The sequence below is a fragment of the Anomaloglossus baeobatrachus genome, chromosome 6, assembly GCF_048569485.1.
Source record: "Anomaloglossus baeobatrachus isolate aAnoBae1 chromosome 6, aAnoBae1.hap1, whole genome shotgun sequence".
Lineage (NCBI taxonomy): Eukaryota > Metazoa > Chordata > Amphibia > Anura > Aromobatidae > Anomaloglossus > Anomaloglossus baeobatrachus.
The window spans coordinates 49,176,303-49,200,701 of record NC_134358.1 but is presented as its reverse complement, the minus strand read 5'-3'; the positions used below and the strand labels follow the sequence as shown (position 1 = coordinate 49,200,701).

At 45.6% G+C, this 24,399-nt stretch overlaps 1 protein-coding gene across 3 annotated transcripts in view; it reads left to right on the top strand.

The window, feature by feature from the left end:
- The first annotated feature begins 8,714 nt into the window (after positions 1-8,714).
- The window catches only part of COL14A1 (collagen type XIV alpha 1 chain), a 248,413-nt gene continuing 232,728 nt past the window's right edge, over positions 8,715-24,399 (top strand). For all 3 annotated transcript variants that reach the window (XM_075352910.1, XM_075352908.1, XM_075352907.1), the window contains exon 1: positions 8,715-8,949. The gene's annotated coding sequence lies outside the window, so the exon portion shown is untranslated. The remainder of the gene's footprint in view (positions 8,950-24,399) is intronic.

Genomic DNA, 24,399 nt, shown 5'->3' with positions numbered 1-24,399 from the left:
ACCAAGGAACAAAAAAAAAAGTAAATAAACCCCCGACTAGGGGGCATACACCCTACCGGCACTGCGCTAGGTACATCCCTTAGCTATGGAGGACCCGACTCATCCATGGATTACGCAAACAATTCAATGATTGCATCCATTAAAGTGTAATGCCCAATGTATCCTGCGGGGGCACTGCAGGGATCTCTAGATTTCTATTGATCCCTGTAGACCTTATCACTCTGTGATCCTTTGTTGTCAGGGGACCCTTCTAACAAAATACAGCGTTTCCAAACCAGACAATCCCTTTAAGGCCCCCTTCACACGTCCGTGAAAAACACTCACGTGTGTTACGTTCCGTTTTTCGGGTCCGTGTCCCGTTTTTATGTCCGTTTTTATGGTTCGTGTGGCATCCATGTGAAGGGCGTATGCTAGCCGTGTGTGCGTGAGATACGTAAGTGACATGTCCGTGTGTTGCCCGTGTGAAATTTTCCGTGTGTGATGCACAATGACGTTGCTACATGCCGGCTGACAGCAGACAGCGACGCGCGATGAGAATGAACTCGGGTGAACCTCACCCAACTTCATTGTCATCCCATGGCTCTGTCTGTGTGTGGCGTCCTGATTAGCGGTCACCCGTGAAGGACTCACCGGTGACCACTAATCCCCAGAGTGACTGAAGTGTGCAGTGCGAGTAGCGCTGCTGTCTCTCAGGTTACGGGCGGCTATCTGGATCCTCCACCCGAGACTGCAGCTCACCTGTGACTTCATCGCTGTCACTCGGGCGACTTGCTGTCACAGTTGGAGGATCCAGCGGTGGCCGCGAGTAACCTGAGTGACGTTATCGCTGATCGCGCGACTCACCTCAGTTGCTGCGTAGAGCTGTCAGGAGCGGCGGTGTTCTACTGCAGCTCCTGTCACCTTTATGTACAGTGCTGGCCAAAAGTATTGGCACCCCTGCAATTCTGTCAGATTACTCAGTTTCTTCCTGAAAATGATTGCAATCACAAATTCTTTGGTATTATCTTCATTTATTTTGCTTGCAATGAAAAAATACAAAAGAGAATGAAACAAAAATTAAATCATTGATCATTTCACACAAAACTAAAAAAATGGGCCAGACAAAAGTATTGGCACCCTTAGCCTAATACTTGGTTGCACAACCTTTAGCCAAAATAACTGCGAACAACCGCTTCCGGTAACCATCAATGAGTTTCTTACAATGCTCTGCTGGAATTTTAGACCATTCTTCTTTGGCAAACTGCTCCAGGTCCCTGAGATTTGAAGGGTGACTTCTCCAAACTGCCATTTTGATATCTCTCCACAGGTGTTCTATGGGGTTCAGGTCTGGACTCATTGCTGGCCACTTTAGTAGTCTCCAGTGCTTTCTATCAAACCATTTTCTAGTGCTTTTTGAAGTGTGTTTTGGGTCATTGTCCTGCTGGAAGACCCATGACCTCTGAGGGAGACCCAGCTTTCTCACACTGGGCCCTACATTATGCTGCAAAATTTGTTGGTAGTCTTCAGACTTCATAATGCCATGCACACGGTCAAGCAGTCCAGTGCCAGAGGCAGCAAAGCAACCCCAAAACATCAGGGAACCTCCGCCATGTTTGACTGTAGGGACCGTGTTCTTTTCTTTGAATGCCTCTTTTTTTTCCTGTAAACTCTATGTTGATGGCTTTTTCCCAAAAAGCTCTACTTTTGTCTCATCTGACCAGAGAACATTCTTCCAAAATGTTTTAGGCTTTCTCAGGTAGCCTGGATTTTTTATGTCTCGGGATAAGAAGTGGGGTCTTCCTGGGTATCCTACCATACAGTTCCTTTTTATTCAGACGCCGACGGATAGTACGGGGTGACACTGTTGTACCCTCTGACTGCAGGGCAGCTTGAACTTGTTTGGATGTTAGTCGAGGTTCTTTATCCACCATCCGCACAATCATGCGTTGAAATCTCTCGTCAATTTTTCTTTTCCTTCCACATCTAGGGAGGTTAGCCACAGTGCCATGGGCTTTACACTTCTTGATGACACTGCGCACCGTAGACACAGGAACTTTCAGGTCTTTGGAGATGGACTTGTAGCCTTCAGATTGCTCATGCTTCCTCACAATTTGGATTCTCAAGTCCTCAGACAGTTCTTTGGTCTTCTTTCTTTCCTACATGCTCAATGTGGTACACACAAGGACGCAGGACAGAGGTTGAGTCAACTTTAATCCATGCCAACTGGCTGCAAGTGGGATTTAGTTATTGCCAACACCTGTTAGGTGCCACAGGTAAGTTACAGGGGCTGTTAATTACACAAATTAGAGAAGCATCACATGATTTTTCAAACAGCGCCAATACTTTTGTCCACCCCCTTTTTTATGTTTGGTGTGCAATTATATCCAATTTGGCTTTTTGACATTTTTTTTTTTTCATTGAAGACAAATTAAATGAAGATAATACCAAAGAATTTGTGATTGCAATCATTTTCAAGAAGAAACTGAGTATTATCTGATAGAATTGCAGGTGTGCCAATACTTTCAGCCAGCACTGTAGCAGAGCTGAGAGCGACCCGGGACCTCCGTGGATTACGCCGGAGCTGAAGGGGTTTTCGGGGCTTAATAAAGTGGTGAAAGAGGTTTTTCTTTTTTTTTTTTTTATTATTTCAAATAAAGTATTTTTCGTTGTGTGTGCTAATTTTCTTTAACTAACAGGTTAATCATGGAAGGTATCTCGGGGAGACGCCTGTCATGATTAATCTTGGACTTAGTGGTAGCTATGGGCTGCTGCCATTAACTCCTTATTACCCCGATTGCCAACACACAAGGGCAATTCGGGATGAGCCAGGTACAGTCCCGGGACTGTATCATCTAATGGATGCGGCCATTCCGGGCGGCTGCTGGCTCATATTTTTAGGCTCGCGGGCTCCCCATAACATGGGGCTCCCCATCCTGAGAATACCAGCCTTCAGCCGTGTGGCTTTATCTTGGCTGGTATCAAAATTGGGGGGAACCGTACGTCGTTTTTTTTTAATTATTTATTTATTTTTTTTACTGCTCGATATAGACCCGCCCACCGGTGGCTGTGATTGGTTGCAGTGAGACAGCTGTCACTCAGCGTGGGGGCGTGTCTCACTGCAACCAATCATTGGCGCTGGTGGGCAGGGAAAGCAGGGAATACGAGATTGACTAATGAGCGGCCGGCATTTTTAAAATAGTAAAAGTCGCCGCAGTTTTTTTTAACAGCTGTGCAGCGCCGCGCCGGAGATCGGGGAATGGTAAGTATGAGAGAGGGGGGAGACTGACCGACAGACAGAGAGACCGACAGACAGAGAGAGAGACCGACAGACAGAGATAGAGACCGACAGACAGAGAGAGAGACCGACAGACAGAAAGAGAGACCGACAGAGAGAGAGACCGACAGAGAGAGAGACCGACAGAGAGAGAGACCGACAGAGAGAGAGACTGACCGACGGACTGAGGGAGATTGATTGACATACACAGAAAAAAAAAAAATGACCGACATCACTTGAAAATAGCACAAAACGTACACAGACCATACGGAGATGCATCCGTGTCACGTACATGTGCTCATGGACCCATGGACTTTCATTGGGTGCGTGTGTGCGTGTTCCGTGCAGAAAACGGACATGCATCCATGCAAAACAGATCACATACACATACATTTCACGCACCCGGACACACGCACCATACAGAATAACGCACGTGTAACTACAAACATTAAATAACATTGGTGCATGTGTGTCCGTGTCTCCGGTACATACGGAAACGGACCAAACACGCTCGTGTTTCACGGACGTGTGAAGGGGGCCTAAGAGAAATTGCTGCATACCTTGTAGGGTAACTTGCTGGGTATATAAGATGTGTTTTTTCAACCATACTATGTAATATAGTCGTACATGACAAACTCAATTCTGCTACTTGCATCTGTGAGCTGGATTCCATTAAACACAGTCTCTCACCATTTTTTTTTTACCTGGTGTAAATGCCGTTGTTCTCCTGAATCCGATGTTGTTGTTCCCTTGTTCCTGCGCCTCTCTGTTCCTGAGATATGGCCGCTTCCCTCCGTTGTGTAAATGTAGTTATTAAAGCCAAGTGGGTGTGGTCCTTTGTGGGCGTTGACTTGAGGACTACGCCCTTTTGGATAAGAGTTGAATTATATTCATGGAAGAAACGGCCATATCTCAGGAACGGAGAGATAATCATAAAAGGTTTTTTTTGTAGCATCAGTGTCCAATAAGTGGAGGTCTGACTGTGGTGGCCTGGACAGAACAATGTTGCAGGGGTGCTAGAAAAGCCCAGTTTTCCTCTTTAGTACTTCAGGATATGCTGGGGGAAAAATAGAGTGCATAGGGTCTTATCTGGCGGTGAGGAAGAGGTTAAAATATTAGGTGTGCTCACCTGGTATAAATGATAAATCACATTTAAGGTAAGGTCCATACAATTCTTATTACTAGGGATGAGCGGATCCGTGAATGTTCGGACGGTTCGGCTGGACTTTAGTTAAAAAGTTCCGTTGAGGAACCATACTTGACCCAAACTTGACTCCGGACCCCAAACTTTGGAGCTGTAAAATGGTCATAGTAAGGGCTAGGGAGCTGCAAAAGAAAGAAAAATGGACAACTGCCTTGCAAGCAAATGTGGATAGGTACCAATTTTTTTTTTAACAAAAATGACATCAGGTTCCGCTTATTTTTGACAACCAGCACAGGTAAACCAAACGGGCCGCAGCCCTCAGCTATCCGCTTCACCTTGGCTGGTTATCAAAAATAGAAGGGATCAAACTCCTTTTTTAAATTATTTATTTAAATAATTAGAAACCAGCTTGGGTCCACCCTATTTTTGATAACCAGAACAGGTATAGCAGACAGCTGAGGGCTGGTATTATCAGGCTGGGAAGGCCCATGGTTATTTTGCCCTTCCCAGTCTAAAAATAGCAGCCCGCAGTGCCCCAGAAGTGGCGTATCTATTAGATGTGCCAATTGTGGCACTTTGCCTGGCTTTTACCAATTGCCCTGGTGCGGTGGCAGTCGGTGTTATATTTGTGGGGTTGACGTTAGCTGTGAATTGACAGCTGGCAGGAAAACCAGGGGTTAGTAATGGAGAGGTTTCAGACACCTCCATTACGTACCTGGTAAGGATACAGTTAAAAAACAGAAAAAATAGTTTCTTTTAATAAAGAATCCCTCACACTCCCTCGTTCACCAATTTATTAATTAAAAATAAATCCTCTACGTTCCGCCGTAATCCAATGGTGTAATGTCCCATGACACCCATCGAATTCTGTGGAACACCGATTTAAGAATATTCTGAGAATGATGCCCCGGAGGCCATCGGTAGCCTGGAATTTCTCACCAGGCTCTATTAGGGTGCTGGGCTCCAGGCTCTAATAGGGCACTCTGCACCACACTGTATTAGGGTATTCTGCACCACACTGTATTAGGGTACTCTGCACCAAACTGTATTAGGGTACTCTGCACCAAACTGCATTAGGGTACTCTGCACCAAACTGTTTTAGGGCACTCTGCACCACACTGTATTAGGGTACTCTGCACCACACTGTATTAGGGCACTCTGCACCACACTATATTAGGGCACTCTGCACCACACTGTATTAGGGTACTCTGCACCACACTGTATTAGGGTACTCTGCACCACACTGTATTAGGGCACTCTGCACCACACTATATTAGGGCACTCTGCACCACACTGTATTAGGGTACTCTGCACCACACTGTATTAGGGCACTCTGCACCAGGCTCTATTAGGGCATTCTGCACCAGGCTCTATTAGGGCTTTCTGCACCAGGCTCTGTTATGGCACTCTGCACCAGGCTCTATTAGGGCACTCTGCACCAGGCTCTATTAGGGCACTCTGCACCAGGCTCTATTAGGGCTTTCTGCACCAGGCTCTGTTATGGCACTCTGCACCAGGCTCTATTAGGGCTTTCTGCACCAGGCTCTATTAGGGCACTCTGCACCAGGATCTATTAGGGCACTCTGCACCAGGCTCTGTTATGGCACTCTGCACCAGGCTCTGTTATGGCACTCTGCACCAGGCTCTGTTAGGGCACTCTGCACCAGGCTCTATTAGGGCACTCTGCACCAGGCTCTATTAGGGCACTCTGCACCAGGCTCTGTTATGGCACTCTGCACCAGGCTCTTTTAGGGCACTCTGCACCAGGCTCTGTTAGGGCACTCTGCACCAGGCTCTATTAGGGCACTCTGCACCAGGCTCTATTAGGGCACTCTGCATTAGGCTCTATTAGGGCACTCTGCACCAGGCTCTATTAGGGCTTTCTGCACCAGGCTCTATTAGGGCACTCTGCACCAGGCTCTATTAGGGCTTTCTGCACCAGGCTCTATTAGGGCACTGTGCACCAGGCTCTATTAGGGCTTTCTGCACCAGGCTCTATTAGGGCACTGTGCACCAGGCTCTATTAGGGCTTTCTGCACCAGGCTCTATTAGGGCACTGTGCACCAGGCTCTATTAGGGCTTTCTGCACCAGACTCTATTAGGGCACTCTGCACCAGGCTCTATTAGGGCTTTCTGCACCAGGCTCTATTAGGGCTTTCTACACCAGGCTCTATTAGGGCTTTCTGCACCAGGCTCTATTAGGGCTTTCTGCACCAGGCTCTATTAGGGCTTTCTGCACCAGGCTCTATTAGGGCTTTCTGCACCAGGCTCTATTAGGGCTTTCTGCACCAGGCTCTATTAGGGCACTCTGCACCAGGCTCTATTAGGGCACTCTGCACCAGGCTCTATTAGGGCTTTCTGCATCAGGCTCTATTAGGGCTTTCTGCACCAGGCTCTATTAGGGCTTTCTGCACCAGACTCTATTAGGGCACTCTGCACCAGGCTCTATTAGGGCACTCTGCACCAGGCTCTATTAGGGCACTCTGCACCAGGCTCTATTAGGGCTTTCTGCACCAGGCTCTATTAGGGCTTTCTGCACCAGGCTCTATTAGGGCACTCTGCACCAGGCTCTATTAGGGCACTCTGCACCAGGCTCTATTAGGGCTTTCTGCACCAGGCTCTATTAGGGCTTTCTGCACCAGGCTCTATTAGGGCACTCTGCACCAGGCTCTATTAGGGCTTTCTGCACCAGGCTCTATTAGGGCACTCTGCACCAGGCTCTATTAGGGCTTTCTGCACCAGGCTCTATTAGGGCTTTCTGCACCAGGCTCTATTAGGGCTTTCTGCACCAGGCTCTATTAGGGCTTTCTGCACCAGACTCTATTAGGGCACTCTGCACCAGGCTCTATTAGGGCACTCTGCACCAGGCTCTATTAGGGCACTCTGCACCAGGCTCTATTAGGGCTTTCTGCACCAGGCTCTATTAGGGCTTTCTGCACCAGGCTCTATTAGGGCACTCTGCACCAGGCTCTATTAGGGCACTCTGCACCAGGCTCTATTAGGGCTTTCTGCACCAGGCTCTATTAGGGCTTTCTGCACCAGGCTCTATTAGGGCTTTCTGCACCAGGCTCTATTAGGGCTTTCTGCACCAGACTCTATTAGGACACTCTGCATCAGGCTCTATTAGGGCACTCTGCACCAGGCTCTATTAGGGCACTCTGCACCAGGCTCTATTAGGGCTTTCTGCACCAGGCTCTATTAGGGCTTTCTGCACCAGGCTCTATTAGGGCACTCTGCACCAGACTCTATTAGGACACTCTGCACCAGGCTCTATTAGGGCTTTCTGCACCAGGCTCTATTAGGGCACTCTGCACCAGGCTCTATTAGGGCACTCTGCACCAGGCTCTATTAGGGCACTCTGCACCAGGCTCTATTAGGGCTTTCTGCACCAGGCTCTATTAGGGCACTCTGCACCAGGCTCTATTAGGGCTTTCTGCACCAGGCTCTATTAGGGCTTTCTGCACCAGGCTCTATTAGGGCTTTCTGCACCAGGCTCTATTAGGGCACTCTGCATTAGGCTCTATTAGGACACTCTGCACCAGGCTCTATTAGGGCACTGTGCACCAGGCTCTATTAGGGCACTCTGCACCAGGCTCTATTAGGGTACTCTGCATTAGGCTCTATTAGGGCACTCTGCACCAGGCTCTATTAGGGCACTCTGCATTAGGCTCTATTAGGGCACTCTGCACCAGGCTCTATTAGGGTACTGTGCAAAAGGCTCTATTGGGGCACTCTGCAAGTTTAATTTAGCACTTATTTATGTATTTTTGGCTATGACTGCTTTTTTTTCTATTAGATGTACATATGCATCTGTGTACTGTGAGGGGTCCTGCAGAGCACACAGTGGGGTGGGGGGTGCTCCAGAGCACACAGTGGGGGGGTGCTGCAGAGCACACAGTGGGGTGGGGGGTGCTGCAGAGCACACAGTGGGGGGGTGCTGCAGAGCACACAGTGGGGTGGGGGGGTGCTGCAGAGCACACAGTGGGGTGGGGGGGGGTCCTGCAGAGCACACAGTGGGGTGGGGGGGGGGTCCTGCAGAGCACACAGTGGGGTGGGGGGGTGCTGCAGAGCACACAGTGGGGTGGGGGGGTGCTGCAGAGCACACAGTGGGGTGGGGGGTGTTGCAGAGCACACAGTGGGGTGGGGGGGTGCTGCAGAGCACACAGTGGGGTGGGGGGGTGCTGCAGAGCACACAGTGGGGTGGGGGGGTGCTGCAGAGCACACAGTGGGGTGGGGGGGTGCTGCAGAGCACACAGTGGGGTGGGGGGGTGGCTCAGTACCTCAGCAGCCCCATCATTCAGGGCTGGGGAGGTGGTTGTGGAGGAGGGGCGGTGGCAGTGTCAGTGATTAGCTGCTGCTTCCTTTTTCACCTTCTCGCTATAGTGGCCGCTGCTGTCTCCTCTGCTCCTCTCCTCTATCAGATCTGCTGCAGGGAAGGAGCTCACACATCACCCGGAGGAGGCCGATGAGAACCTGGAGGAGGCTCCACTGTCCTGAAACTTTCTGGAGGACGTGAACAATCCACAGCGGATAATCACTGATGAATTCTAAGGTAAGAGACGTCTGCTGTAGACGGACAAGAGCCGGCAATGTGTGCACTGTGCGCTATCTGCGGGGAGGGAAGAAACCGGCTATATTGTCTACATTTACATAGTACTCATGTGCCAAGCAATATAGTGTAAAAGCAGCTCAGCTCTGCTACATCTGTATAGCATCATTAGATGAAAGATACTTTACTAGATAGATGGATGGATAGATAGATGACAGATATACATAAATTGGATAGATAGCTGGCTATATAGAAAGATATATATATAGATAGATAGATAGATAGAGAGAGAGAGAGAGAGATAGATAGATAGATAGATAGATAGATAGATAGATAGATAGATAGATAGATACATAGATAGAAGGCTGGATAGATAGATAGATAGAAGGATAGATGATGGATGGATGGATGGATAGATAGTTAGATAGATAGATAGATAGATAGAGGGACAGACAGACAGATAGATAGATAGAAGGATAGATAGAGGGATAGATAGCTACATAGATAGATAGAGGGATAGATAGATAGAGGGATAGATGGATAGATAGATAGATAGAAGGCTGGATGGATAGATAGAAAGATAGATGGATGGGTAGATAGAAGAATGAATGAATAGATAGATAGATAGATAGATAGAGGGATAGATAGATAGATAGATAGAGGGATAGATAGATAGATAGATAGATAGATAGATAGATGGATAGAAGAATGAATGGATGGATAGATAGATAGATAGAGGGATAGATAGATAGAGGGATAGATGGATAGATAGATAGATAGATAGATAGATAGATAGATAGAGGGATAGATAGATAGAGGGATAGATGGATAGATAGATAGATAGATAGATAGATAGATAGATAGAGGGATAGATAGATAGAGGGATAGATGGATAGATAGATAGATAGATAGATAGATAGATAGAAGGCTGGATGGATAGATAGAAAGATAGATGGATGGGCAGATAGAAGAATGAATGAATAGATAGATAGATAGATAGATAGATAGAGGGATAGATAGATAGATAGATGGATAGAAGAATGAATGGATGGATAGATAGATAGATAGATAGATAGATAGATAGAGGGATAGATAGATAGAGGGATAGATGGATAGATAGATAGATAGATAGATAGACGGATAGATAGATAGAGGGATAGATGGATAGATAGATAGATAGATAGATAGATAGATAGATAGATAGAGGGATAGATAGATAGAGGGATAGATGGATAGATAGATAGATAGATAGATAGATAGAAGGCTGGATGGATAGATAGAAAGATAGATGGATGGGTAGATAGAAGAATGAATGAATAGATAGATAGATAGATAGATAGATAGAGGGATAGATAGATAGATAGATAGATAGATAGATAGATAGATAGATAGATAGATAGATAGATAGATAGATGGATAGAAGAATGAATGGATGGATAGATAGATAGATAGATAGATAGATAGAGGGATAGATAGATAGAGGGATAGATGGATAGATAGATAGATAGATAGATAGATAGATAGATAGATAGATAGATAGATAGAAGGCTGGATGGATAGATAGAAAGATAGATGGATGGGTAGATAGAAGAATGAATGACTAGATAGATAGATAGATAGATAGATAGAAGGATAGATGATGGGTGGATCTATTCATAAATAGATAGATAATAGATAAATGATGTACGGGGTGCGCTGTAGTTTCCTTCTCAGCCGATTAGTCGGGTTCACCTTCGTTCTATCGCTAGTGCTCTCTGAGGTCAGCCACCTCCGATCATCGTTCCTCTTTAATCATTTTCCCTTCATTCTTATTTTTGGACGGTGCCGCAGTCTTGTGTCATCTTCTGAAGATCTTACGTCTTTCCCAGATCTGCTTACAGTCATTTTTTCTTGACTTCTCCTCACGTCACCTGTAAGGCTGGTTCCAAATAGTGACTACTGCAGCCACATGACACACTCAGCTCTGCTATACTTGGGCTCTCATGTGATTGAATGAAGCCATAGGGAGCCTCACATGCAGATATTCTGCCGCATTTTTTCTTTGGCCGCATTGTGCCCCTCGATTTGTGAGTTGGACACTCGATGGACTTTGCGTTTTTTGGACCTTGTAACTTTGTGCAGAGGGTTTTTACTTGGTTTTTCCATTCTGAAGATCTACACTTTGTGCCCGGGGTATTTGCTTTGTGCACATTTCTTTTCGGATATCAGTATATCATTATATTGTACAATCCTGTAATGATAAATACTATCTATTCAGATGCAGCAGAGTTGACTTGGTTATATACATCTTAAGGACTCTGCCATTCTGCTTACTTATAAAGGAAAGTCACACATAACATTGTGATATTACAGCGAGTTGTACCAAATGACAAACTCAGCTCTGCTACATGGAATAAACGCATTGTAACATCCATTCTGATGTGCCCGCTCATGGGATTTACTAAGCTAGTGACGGATCACTGGAGGTTTATTGCTCCATCCCTCAGATCCCACCATTAAGGTGTTTGCACTGGTCGGGCTGCTGCAGACATTCTTGGCTTATAGTGATAATGAAGAATGGCGATTTTTCTATATTTAGGATATTTTATCTGCCCCGATCTTGCAGGAGTGTAAGGAGCGGTGAGTACACCAGTCCAGTCAGGTCCTCAGTCTGCAGCTCGGGGTGACATGGGCTTATGGCTCCACCTGAATAAAGAGATGAGTGTTTCCTTAAGAATTCCACTGAGAAAGGTGTTTTGGCCTCGAGCTACAAATCTGAGAATCCGAGAATCCTCTCATCAGTAAATGTCGCTGCTCCGCCCTGCGCTCATCTGCTGCGCCTGACACATGGGCCGGGGTGTCAGCACAGGATTATAGGGGGGCAAAGCACCGGAACCGGGGACCGCTGGAATCAACAGTCCAATATGGAAAGAAAAGATCAAAAAATCAATCCATCTATCTAGCTATTATCTATCTATCTATCCCTCTATCTATCCATCTATCTAGCTATTATCTATCTATCTATCTATCTATCTATCTATCTATTATCTATCTATAGTGAGTGCATACATTACATCACTTATCCTGTACTGATCCCGAGTTACATCATGTATTATACTCTAGAGCTGCACTCACTATTCTGCTGGTGCAGTCACTGTGTACATACATTACATTACTGATCCTGTACTGATCCCGAGTTACATCATGTATTATACTCCAGAGCTGCACTCACTATTCTGCTGGTGCAGTCACTGTGTACATACATTACATTACTGATCCTGTACTGATCCCGAGTTACATCCTGTATTATACTCCAGAGCTGCACTCACTATTCTGCTGGTGCAGTCACTGTGTACATACATTACATTACTGATCCTGTACTGATCCCGAGTTACATCATGTATTATACTCCAGAGCTGCACTCACTATTCTGCTGGTGCAGTCACTGTGTACATACATTACATTACTGATCCTGTACTGATCCTGAGTTACCTCCTGTATTATACTCCAGAGCTGCACTCACTATTCTGCTGGGGCAGTCACTGTGTACATACATTACATTACTGATCCTGTACTGATCCTGAGTTACCTCCTGTATTATACTCCAGAGCTGCACTCACTATTCTGCTGGGGCAGTCACTGTGTACATACATTACATTACTGATCCTGTACTGATCCTGAGTTACCTCCTGTATTATACTCCAGAGCTGCACTCACTATTCTGCTGGGGCAGTCACTGTGTACATACATTACATTACTTATCCTGTACTGATCCTGAGTTACCTCCTGTATTATACTCCAGAGCTGCACTCACTATTCTGCTGGTGCAGTCACTGTGTACATACATTACATTACTGATCCTGTACTGATCCTGAGTTACCTCCTGTATTATACTCCAGAGCTGCACTCACTATTCTGCTGGTGCAGTCACTGTGTACATACATTACATTACTGATCCTGTACTGATCCGGAGTTACATCATGTATTATACTCCAGAGCTGCACTCACTATTCTGCTGGTGCAGTCACTATGTACATACATTACATTACTGATCCTGTACTGATCCGGAGTTACCTCCTGTATTATACTCCAGAGCTGCACTCACTATTCTGCTGGTGCAGTCACTGTGTACATACATTACATTACTGATCCTGTACTGATCCGGAGTTACCTCCTGTATTATACTCCAGAGCTGCACTCACTATTCTGCTGGTGCAGTCACTGTGTACATACATTACATTACTGATCCTGTACTGATCCGGAGTTACATCATGTATTATACTCCAGAGCTGCACTCACTATGCTGCTGGTTCAGTCACTGTGTACATACATTACATTACTTATCCTTTACTGATCCTAAGTTACATCCTGTACTATACTCCAGAGCTGCACTCAGTGACTGGTAGGATGTAGTAGAGCTGAGCTTGTAGGATTTACACTGGAGATCTAAATTAGAGAACAATGGCTGATCACTTGCTTTTTCAGAAATAATGTAATCTACAATGATGACCATGCTCCGGTTTTGTGTAAGCGGTGCACCATGCCACTAGAGCAGGGTTTTACAAATATCCAAAGTTTATCAACATAAAACTTTTATTTTGCCCAAAACCTGATGATGATCATAAGAGAACAGCAATGACTGTAGCACAGAGAAAGACTATCAGTACATTTTCTGCAGGTAACAACAGTCACAATCAGTAGGACGTGCACCGGCCGTCGCTGTGAATGACTTCAGCACATCTGCAGCCACAGGACATCACTGGTCTCTCACACGGCTCTGGTGGGATTTTGGTCCACTCTTCTTTCAGTCTCCTCCACAATTCTTTGACTGTTGTGTTTTTTTTGGCCATAACTTTGACACCAAGGATTTTCCAGAGGTTTTCTATTGGGTTTAGATCAGGACTCTGGGCTGTGGCCATTTCATTGTTTCACTGTTTTCTGTTTCAAGGAATTGCTTTCCTCTTTTGCTGTGTGACAGGGGCCATTATCCTGCATGAAAATTGCTGCTGATTGAGTGGTGAACGCAAGTAAGGAACCACGTGTTGTGAAGAAGGTTCTGATCCACACTTGCATTCGCTCTGCCATGTAGCTGCATGAGAGGTCCAACTCCTGCTGCAGAAAACATTCCCCAAACCATGACACTTCCTCCACCGCCTTTCACTGACTTCTTAACACACTTTGGGTTCAGTCTTTCCCCAGTTTGTCGATGAACATAATGTTCCCATCAGACCCAAATAAATTAAACTTGCTCTCATGACTAAAATGAACTGTGGACACTTCTCCTCTGTCCACAACATGCTCCTCACCAAAGGTGAGTCTAGCCTTTTGATTATTTCTGCTAATGAGAGGTTTGGTCACTGCAGAGTGGGCTTTCAGTCCAATTGCTCTTAAACGTTGTGACACTGTATGAGACAGATCCTTACCCTGCTCAGTGCTGAACTGGCGAGCAATTCCAGCTGCAGTTTTGAATCAATTACCCGTGGAAATTCTCCGCATTATCCTGTCCTCTCTTGCATTTGTATTTCGAGGGTGACCAGCCTTATTGGGGGACTTGAAAGAGTTCGTGATGTTGTAAAGATGCAATATTCTCGAAATCACAGACTTGGAACGACCAACTTCTCTTGCTATGGCTGATTAGGTCACCTCTTTGGCCTTCATGTTGGAACCTGCTGCTGGAGGGTTTCAGTCACTATGGAACAGAACGTCATTTTTGCAAAGTCAGCGCAAACTGGAAGGTTCGGCGCCAGTTACATAGGGTTTGTCAGATAATTAAGGAAATTAGCACCAGGTGCCAGATTAACACCAAAAACTTGCAGGGATCTGAAAGTGTTCTCTAATTTTGATCCGTGATCTTTTTCATTTACATTTTTATTATGTGATTAAGAATAAATTCAATTTATAAAATAAACTTAAAATCCTGCGAGTTTCCTCATGTTAGGATATAATCACATAGGACGACACAAAGACCGCAACATTTAGGAAAGCGTGTGTTCTCTAATTTTGCTCTCCAGTGTAGTAGAGCTGGTGGGATGTAGCAGAGCCGAGTCTGTCGGATGTTTGCGAGCCTGGTTTGTCGTTGTGATGTCTTGATGTGCGCTCCGGCTTCTTACGTCTGATTTATGTATTGCATTATCTTATCTCAGGGAGGTGTCACACATTTGGCAGCCTCAAACATTTGACCTCTGCTACATCTACTATATATTTGGTTACAAGTGAAATTTTTTTTGTAATTTCTATTGTAAAAAGTGGGTAAATTGCATCGAGGCATCAGAGTACAGAGTGGGGGCACAGAATACCCCTGACCCCGCCAAATCCTACTGAGGCGGCAGCAGGTTCCTGTAGGGCATAGATTATAGAAGATGGGAGCTGGATGTAATTGGATACAAGGAATGTCAGGCTGTCAGTCAGAATCTGCTCCAGCTACCACTGCAGAAATGTGGAAACAACCAGACGCACATACTCCTGTCACTGGGAGTCACACCAATCCATAGGGTAGAAATCTGGAGAATCGCAGGGCAGTATGGGTAAAATATGGCTGGTTTTGATTGACCAAAATACCCAAACCCTGCACTGGTAAAAGGGGTCATCCGGAATTGAAAGAGAAGTGTCCAGCATGGGTTATTTTATGTCATAGCAGATTGAGTAGGTGCTTCTTTTTTATAGAGATCAGGTGTGCCAATCATGAGAAATCTAGAATATAAAACATATGCAAATTAGGATGCAAGTGCACTGGGGGCGTGTCCACTTTTTCTATGTACTCTGACACGCCCCCAGTGCATTTCCAGCCTGATTTGCATATGGTTTCTTTTCTACATTTCTCATGACTGGCACATCAGATCTCTACAAAGAAGGTATCACTTTTATTGGGGAGTAAACACCTACACAGCAATACCAGTGTATCCATATGAAGAAAAATGCTGCCAGGTTCCATTTAAAGGGGATGTCCCAAAATATAAAAAAAAATCAGCTATCCACTGCCCGCTCCATTCATTCTCTACAGGACTCCTCACAGGGATAGCCAAGCGCTGTACTCAGGTATCACCCATCATCACTGGGGGTCTAAGCTGTCACCCCCCAGGATCAGAAAATTATCACCAATATGTCGATAGATAAGTTCTGATTTAAGAATAACCTCTTTCATATTTACTATTCAAAAGAACTTTTAAATGTAAGCAGGTGTTTTCTGTGTAATATAAGAGTAGCAGATGTAGGGGCAAAGATCCTGATTCTAGCGATGTGTCACTTAGTTTACTGGGTGCAGCAGTTGTGATACAATCACAGTTTTCTCTGCTGCAGATCTAGCAGAGAGCAGAATGTTGAGCTGTGTATAACCCCGCCCACAGGATTGATTGGCAGCTGTCTATGTATAATTACGGCCACAGCACTGATTGGCAGCTCTCTGTGTATAAACCTGCCCACAGCACTGATTGTCAGCTTTCTGTGTACACTGTGTATTGACAGACCATGGACTGGCAGCTTTCTGTGTGCACAGTATATTGACAGACCATGGACTGGCAGCTTTCTGTGTGCACTCTATATTGACAGACCATGGACTGGCAGCTTTCTGTGTACATTGTATATTGACAGACCATGGACTGGCAGCTTTCTGTATACATTGTATATTGACAGACCTTGGACTGGCAGCTTTCTGTGTACATTGTATATTGACAGACCATGGACTGGCAGCTTTCTGTATACACTGTATATTGACAGACCATGGACTGGTAGCTTTCTGTGTACACTGTATATTGACAGACCACGGACGGGCAGCTTTCTGTGTACACTGTATATTGACAGACCATGGACTGGCAGCTTTCTGTGTACACTGTATATTGACAGACCATGGACTGGCAGCTTTCTGTGTACACTGAATATTGACAAACCATTGACTGGCAGCTTTCTGTGTACACTGTATATTGACAGACCACGGACTGGCAGCTTTCTGTGTACACTGAATATTGACAAACCATTGACTGGCAGCTTTCTGTGAACACTGTATATTGACAGACCATGGACTGGCAGCTTTCTGTGTACACTGTATATTGACAGACTATGGACTGGCAGCTTTCTGTGTACACTGTATATTGACAGACCATGGACTGGCAGCTTTCTGTGTACACTGTATATTGACAGACCATGGACTGGCAGCTTTCTGTGTACACTGTATATTGACAGACCATGGACTGGCAGCTTTCTGTGTACACTGTATATTGACAGACCATGGACTGGCAGCTTTCTGTGTACACTGTATATTGACAGACCATGGACTGGCAGCTTTCTGTGTACACTGTATATTGACAGACCATGGACTGGCAGCTTTCTGTGTACACTGTATATTGACAGACCATGGACTGGCAGCTTTCTGTGTACACTGTATATTGACAGACCATGGACTGGCAGCTTTCTGTGTACACTGTATATTGACAGACCATGGACTGGCAGCTTTCTGTGTGCACTGTATATTGACAGACCACGGACTGGCAGCTTTCTGTGTACACTGTATATTGAGAAACCATGAACTGGCAGCTTTCTGTGTACACTGTATATTGACAGACCATGGACTGGCAGCTTTCTGTGTACACTGTATATTGACAGACCATGGACTGGCAGCTTTCTGTGTACACTGTATATTGACAGACCATGAACTGGCAGCTTTCTGTGTACATTGTATATTGGCAGACCATGGACTGGCAGCTTTCTGTGTACACTGTATATTGACAGACCATGGACTGGCAGCTTTCTGTGTACACTGTATATTGACAGACCATGGACTGGTAACGTTCTGTGTGCACTGTATATTGACAGACCACGGACTGGCAGCTTTCTGTGTACACTGTATATTGAGAAACCATGAACTGGCAGCTTTCTGTGTGCACTGTATATTGACAGACCATGGACTGGCAGCTTTCTGTGTACACTGTATATTGACAGACCATGGACTGGCAGCATTCTGTGTAAGCTGTATATTGACAGACCATGGACTGGCAGCTTTCTGTGTACACTGTATATTGAGAAACCATGAACTGGAAGCTTTCTGTGTACACTGTATATTGAGAAACCATGAACTGGCAGCTTTCTGTGTACACTGTATATTGAGAAACCATGAACTGGCAGCTTTCTGTGTACACTGTATATTGAGAAACCATGAACTGGCAGTATTCTGTGTACGCTGTATATAGACAGATCATGGACAGGAAGCTTTCTGTGTACACTGTGTTTTGACAGAAAACTGTTAAATCAGTGGTGGGCGCAGGGTTGGACTAAGACACAAGACACCTAGTCCTGCAGTGATAATCTCCTGATAATAAAACGCTGATTGTATTGAAACAAAAACCCAACCCAGTAAGTGACGCATCACTGGAATAAGAGAATCAGGGTCTCTCTCAGCTTCTACATCATGCCGCTCTCAGATTACATCGCAAAAAACCTGCTGACAGATTCCCTTTAATATCTATTCTCAGAGTATTCAAGGATCAGCGGAGTAAAGAAGCAATATATTCCCTTGATTTTGTGCTGAAGCACAGCTCTATACCCATGTCAGTCTCAATGTCCAGAATTGCCGCGCACTTGAATACTGAGTGAACAAAAATGAGCTTGGGTACCAAGTGCAGCCACAACTGTAGGTATTTAGCAGTGTCTGGTATCTACGGGGCAGTGTTTCTCCTTGTGGAGAGTGACATGTCAGCGTAAGGAGGCTCATATGTCGTGCAATGCGCCTCTGGGAAATGAAATATGCAAATTGCCTACTCCTAGAGGAAGAGGACTTGACTTCTAGCGCCACCTACTGGAAGAAGCAATCCTATATTGACCCTTTAATGAGCCTGGCCATATAACTTAGCATATTGAGAGTACGGTTTGGATATTATCCTGACACTCTGCCCCTCATCAGTGCAAAGCATGATATCTCATTTGGCTTCACACTTGGGTCTAAAGGGTAACATTTCTCCCAGTGGAACAATGAAAAAAAAAACAAAGGTCTTTTAATTAAGTCATAAATCGTAAAAACTGTGTTTCTCTACATTGTTTCATTCATTGTCAACAAGCAGAGATCTTGAAAACCTTGAGAATGTAATGTTTCTTTGAACCTTTGGAAGCTGCATAATTTATATACAGTATATGACACAGTAGATGTGTTTGCAGTCCTATGTAAAAACTACAGATAGTACGAGGATAACATCAATTGTGCTACATAACAAACTCAGCTCAGCTACCTGATGAGTGACTGAGCGCTGACTCGTACGGTAATGGAGGCGGATTATATCACTCCGGTGGTGGAGTGCGGCTGATGCCAGCGTCCATTAGGAGATTAATAGATATCATTTGGTAAGCGGTTCCCCAGTTTGTGCGTCGGTGGTTGGACTCTCCGTGACTCTTGATCACACGTGGCAGTGCTGGGATTGCTGTTACCTCAGGCAATGTTCCTCAGCCTGTGGGTCTTCAGCTGTTGTAAAACTGCAACTCCCATCATCAGTGACGTAACCTCAAGCCTCGATGCAAAATTTCCAAAAAGGGTCCTGTTGGTCTTTAAAAAGCGTCCGTCTTCTCATATGGGCCAAGTGGACCTTTTGACCCTCCTGGGCTTCAGGGCCAGGGCACAGCTGCAACCCCTGCACCCACTATAGGTCTACTGTCTTAAGGTATTAGGTTTATAATAAAGTTTTGGGTTATCTCTTAGGTAGACGTAAAGCACCACTCCAGCGTTTTGGGTTTTTTAAATTTAAGCCCCCTGCGCCCAGTCTTATGCTTATTCTCCAGCATTTTTATCCTTTTTTGGAGCCATTCCAATTCCACGGCGCCATCTAGTGTCTGAAATCGGGCGTTACGTCAGAATCTCACAATATAAGTCTATGAGAGCCAGAACGAGGCTCTCATTGACTTGTATTAGGTTTTGACCTCTGGGTGCTCCATGAAACACTGGAGCTACCGACAGGTCACAAACTGCCAAAGACCGACCAGAGCGACTCTAGAAAAAAATGAATATGTGAGTATAAGGTAGGGGGCTTAGATTTAAAGCATCACTTTAGCGCTGAAATTAAAAAAAAACAGCCCCCGAGTGGTGCCTGAAAGTAATTGTCTATATTTTCACACTAGCTATGTGGAGGTTAGAGCTAAGTATCCTTATACAGAGTTCCAAATCCTCTGCAAAAACATACAACCTTTTAAAGGGGGCTTCATCACAGAATACGCAGGGCTGCTGATAAGTCTTTGGCTTTGTGATCTTTTTTAGTTTCTATGGTAACGAACGTTACATCACATGAAAGCCTTATGTGTCTAATATAGGTTTTCAAAACTTTGTGTGTGTCGCTTATGGCAACAGTGCTCCACGCACGTGGGAAAACAAAATGGCGGAGTCTAATGCGATATTCACAGCAACTGAGAGCAGAGGAGTGATAAAATTCTTATTTCTGCAAGGAAAGTCAGCAAAGGATATTCATGGTGATATGTCGCAGACATTGGGGGATCAATGCCCTTCATATTCCACAGATAAGAACTGGGTTGCCAAATTTAATACGGGCCACTTCAGCCCCAATGATGAGGAACGTCCTGGACGGCCGAGAGTGGTTGTTGTTCCGGAGATCGTCGATGCTGTGCACAACCTCATACTATAGAATCCGCGAATTTCAGCTAAAGCAATAGCAGACATCATGGGGATTTCCCGTGAACGTATCTGTGTCGTTATCCATGAACATTTGTACATGAGGAAGCTTCTGCAAAGTGGGCCCCAAATCTCTGACAACAGATCAGAGAAGCAGCGAGTGACAACTTCCCGGTCCATTTGTCAGCGTTTCCGAACTGTTAAGAACTTCCTGGATCGACTGGTCACTATGGATCAGACCTGGATTTATTTGAATGACCCTGATAATAAGGAGCAGTCAAAAAAATAGAGGTACAGCGGTTCTCCTCGTCCAAAGTAGTTCATAGTGCAAAAATCAGCCACTAAGGTGATGGCGTCTGTGTTCTGGGATAAGGAGTGTGTGCTGCTAGTGGACTGCCTTCAAAAGGATTCCACCATCAATGCAAGGTATTACATTGAACATTTGGACCAATTGAAGGCATCTCTGAAGGCCAAAAGGCACGGAAAGCTGTCCAAAGGAATCTTGATCCTGCAAGACAACGCCTCCGCTCACACTGCACAAGCGACCACAGCAAAATTGGCAGAGCCGGGCTTCCAGCTGGTTGACCACCCACCTTATTCCCCAGATCTAACTCCCTCCGACTATCATCTGTTTCCAAACCTGAAGAAACACCTCAAGGGTACCAAATTTCATACCATTTCTGATGTCATGGCTTCTGTTTGCTAGGCTTACAGAACTTGAAATACTGATGTAAGAAGTGTGGTGACATCAGTGGAGAGTATGCGGAATAAATGTAAAGTTTCATAATCCTCATCATCTCATTTCTTTTTGGGTAAAGCCAAAGACTTATCAGCAGCCCCTCATATAATCTGCAGGAAGTACAATTGGACTGCAGATGACTGGGGTAAAGTTATCTTCTCTGATGAAGCCCCCTGGACACTGTTGTAGACATTTGGAAATGATTGTGGCAAGTGCTACTGTGCCGCCCCGGCAGCGGATCGAACCGCTTTGATCAGTGGGGGGGTGATTACTTGTGGCTCGAGGGTCTCCGGACCCGGGGGCCACACTCAAATGGAAAGGGGGTATATACAGGGAAGATATACTTAGTTGGTGACGCCACCCATGGTGTACGGTAATTGGGAATACCGCCGCTGCCGCTGGAAATAGCCGGGGTGATGGAGTGGGGCAGCAAGGTGTCGTTGCTCTCCACAGGTAGAGGAAGGCCTCGGGACTCTGTAGGATGCTGTGAGATGAAGGGGGAGCGCAGGCTCGCTGGTTGCAAGGATCATTCAGGTACTCACTCAGCAATAAAGCAGACGCTGACAGCCGGGTAAACCAAGTCTCTGGGTGCCGTTATCTCCTGAGGGGAGCTCGTCCGGGTCCCGTCCCCTGCAGCACTGCCTGGTGGTCCGTGACCTGCCTCCTGGCACAAAATTTAGATTGTCCGTAGTGGCCCGGTAGTTTGGAGCTTTCCAGGCCCCGCTCTCCACTATGGCTAAGTGAAGGAGCCTGCTCTCAGGGCTCACGCTTGGGATTTCAGTGGGCCGCTTGTTTAGAAAGCCCTATCCCCCTCGTTGCGCTAATGCCCCCGATCTCTGAGCTTCTTGGAAACTGTCCATAAAGGCCCTGTCCTCCGCAGGTTAATTGCCGGGTCGCCTGAAGTTTCTCCCCGACCTAGGGTGCCTTCGGTCCCGGACCGGTAATAGGACAAGGCTGCTGACCGTTCTCCTTGACGGGATCCAGGCACCTAGCCTCAATCCCCTGTGACCGAGTGGTCCGACTCCTCTAGGTCCAGACCACTGTCTGCGACCTAGTCTGCTTTCCCTGGGAGCCACTACTCCCAGCTTCCTCAGAGCTCCTCTCAGCTCGAGGACTACCACTTCTCTGCTCTAACACCTTCCACCTTTCTGTCTGACCCCTAGGTGGGTGGCCCTATTCCAGCTTAAGCCGACCACTGGTGTGCCTGACAGGGTGTGGTGCAAGGTATATCTAGGATTTGTGAATGCTGGTGGAGGTAGTACTGCAGCATGGAGACCCAGAACCATGGGGGTTTTGAATACTGCACGGGAAGGGCAGATTGTGCAGTACCCTGTGACGACCTGAATAGTCCAGGGGCGTCACACTACCATGAGTCCTGTGTCTGCCAACAGTAAGGTGTCATGAGACCCCTCATGTGCGGGGGCTTCTCATCAATGAAGGGGGTACGCTCACAATTTTGCCTAAGAACATAGCCATGAATAAGGAAAACAATCTAAAACTCCTCCAATAGACTTGTCTTCCAACTATCCACGAGCAAAGTGATGATGAACAATCATTTTTATAGCGTGATGGAGACCAGGTCCATAGGGCAAAAGTGATCACTAAGTGGCTTTCCCTTTAATGTTTTAATGGGGTTATCAAATTTCAGAAAGCCCTGTTTCCTGGCTGAAGTTTGTGTTAAAGAATGAACATCGCTGTACTCACCCTCCCTGGGTCTAACACTGAGTCTCCACTGCTGCTCTCGGTATATCATATTGTCTACAGTGCTGACTTCAGTTTGACAACGCTGCAGCCAATCGCTGTGATTTGAGTTATCGATCTGATGCTGCTGATACAAAACATTGAGACTGGAGCAGTGGCAGAGAGCTAGTGCTGGACCTGGGGAGGGTACCTGTTACATATATAAAATCAACCACTAACAAAAATTATTTTAATCAATAGATCTTGAAATAATAATCCGTTCTACAATTGGATGTGTTAAAAAAAATGTTCCTGTGGTGAAATAACTTATATATGTGTCCCTGCTATATACTGTGTAATGGCCGTGTCTGACCGTACAGGGACATGGTCTGATCATACCACAGCTCCTGGGCCGGAGAGGAAATAAGAGAAAATACAGACATTACAGCACAGGATCGCAAATAAAGCTTTCTTTGAGGTAAATCATTTTAAAAAAAAACAAAAAAAAAAAACAGGCAGAGAAATGTTTTACCTCACAAAAAGAATCATCTTTGATCCCATGCTGTAATGTCTGTATACTTTGTTTTGAGTCCTCCTCGGCCCCGAAGATGTGGTATGATCAGACCACGTCCCTGTACGGTCAGACACGGCCATTACACAGTACACAGCAGGGGCACATACAGTATATCACACAAGTGAATACACCTTTCATATTTATGTAAATATTTTATTATATCTTTTCATGCGTCGACGCTGAAGATCTGACCCTGCGATACAATGTACAGTGTCAGTGTGCAGATTGTATAACAGGGTTAATTTGGTGTCCTCTAAATAACTCAACACACAGCCATTAATGTCTAAACCGCTGGGCAACAAAAGTGAGTACACCCCTAAGGGAAAATGGCCAAATTGTGCCCAATTAATCATTTTTACTCCCCGTTGTCATGTGACTCATTAATGTTAAAAGATGTCAGGTGTGAATGGGGATCAGCGTGTTACATTTAGTGATATAGCTCTCACACTCTCCCATACTGGTCACTGGAAGCTCAACATGGCTCCTCATGGCAAGGAATACTCTGAGGATCTGATAAAAAGAATTGTTGCTCTACATAAAGATGACTGAGGCAATAAGAAGATTGTCATCACCCTGACACTGAGCTGCAGCACGGTGGCCAAGACCATACAGCAGTATAGCAAGACAGGCTCCACTCAGAACAGGTCTCGCCATTGACCAAAGAAGTTGAGTGCTCAGCGTCATATCCACAGGTCGTCTTTTCAGAATAGACATATGAGTGCTGCCAGCATTGTGCAGAGGTTACAGGGCTGAGGGCTCCGCCTGTTAGTGATCAGACCATATAATGCACATGGCATCACATTGGTCTACAGAAGTCACAGTCATCCCAGAAGGAAGCCTCTTCTAAATATAGTGCACAATAAAGCTGCAAACAGTTTGCTGAAG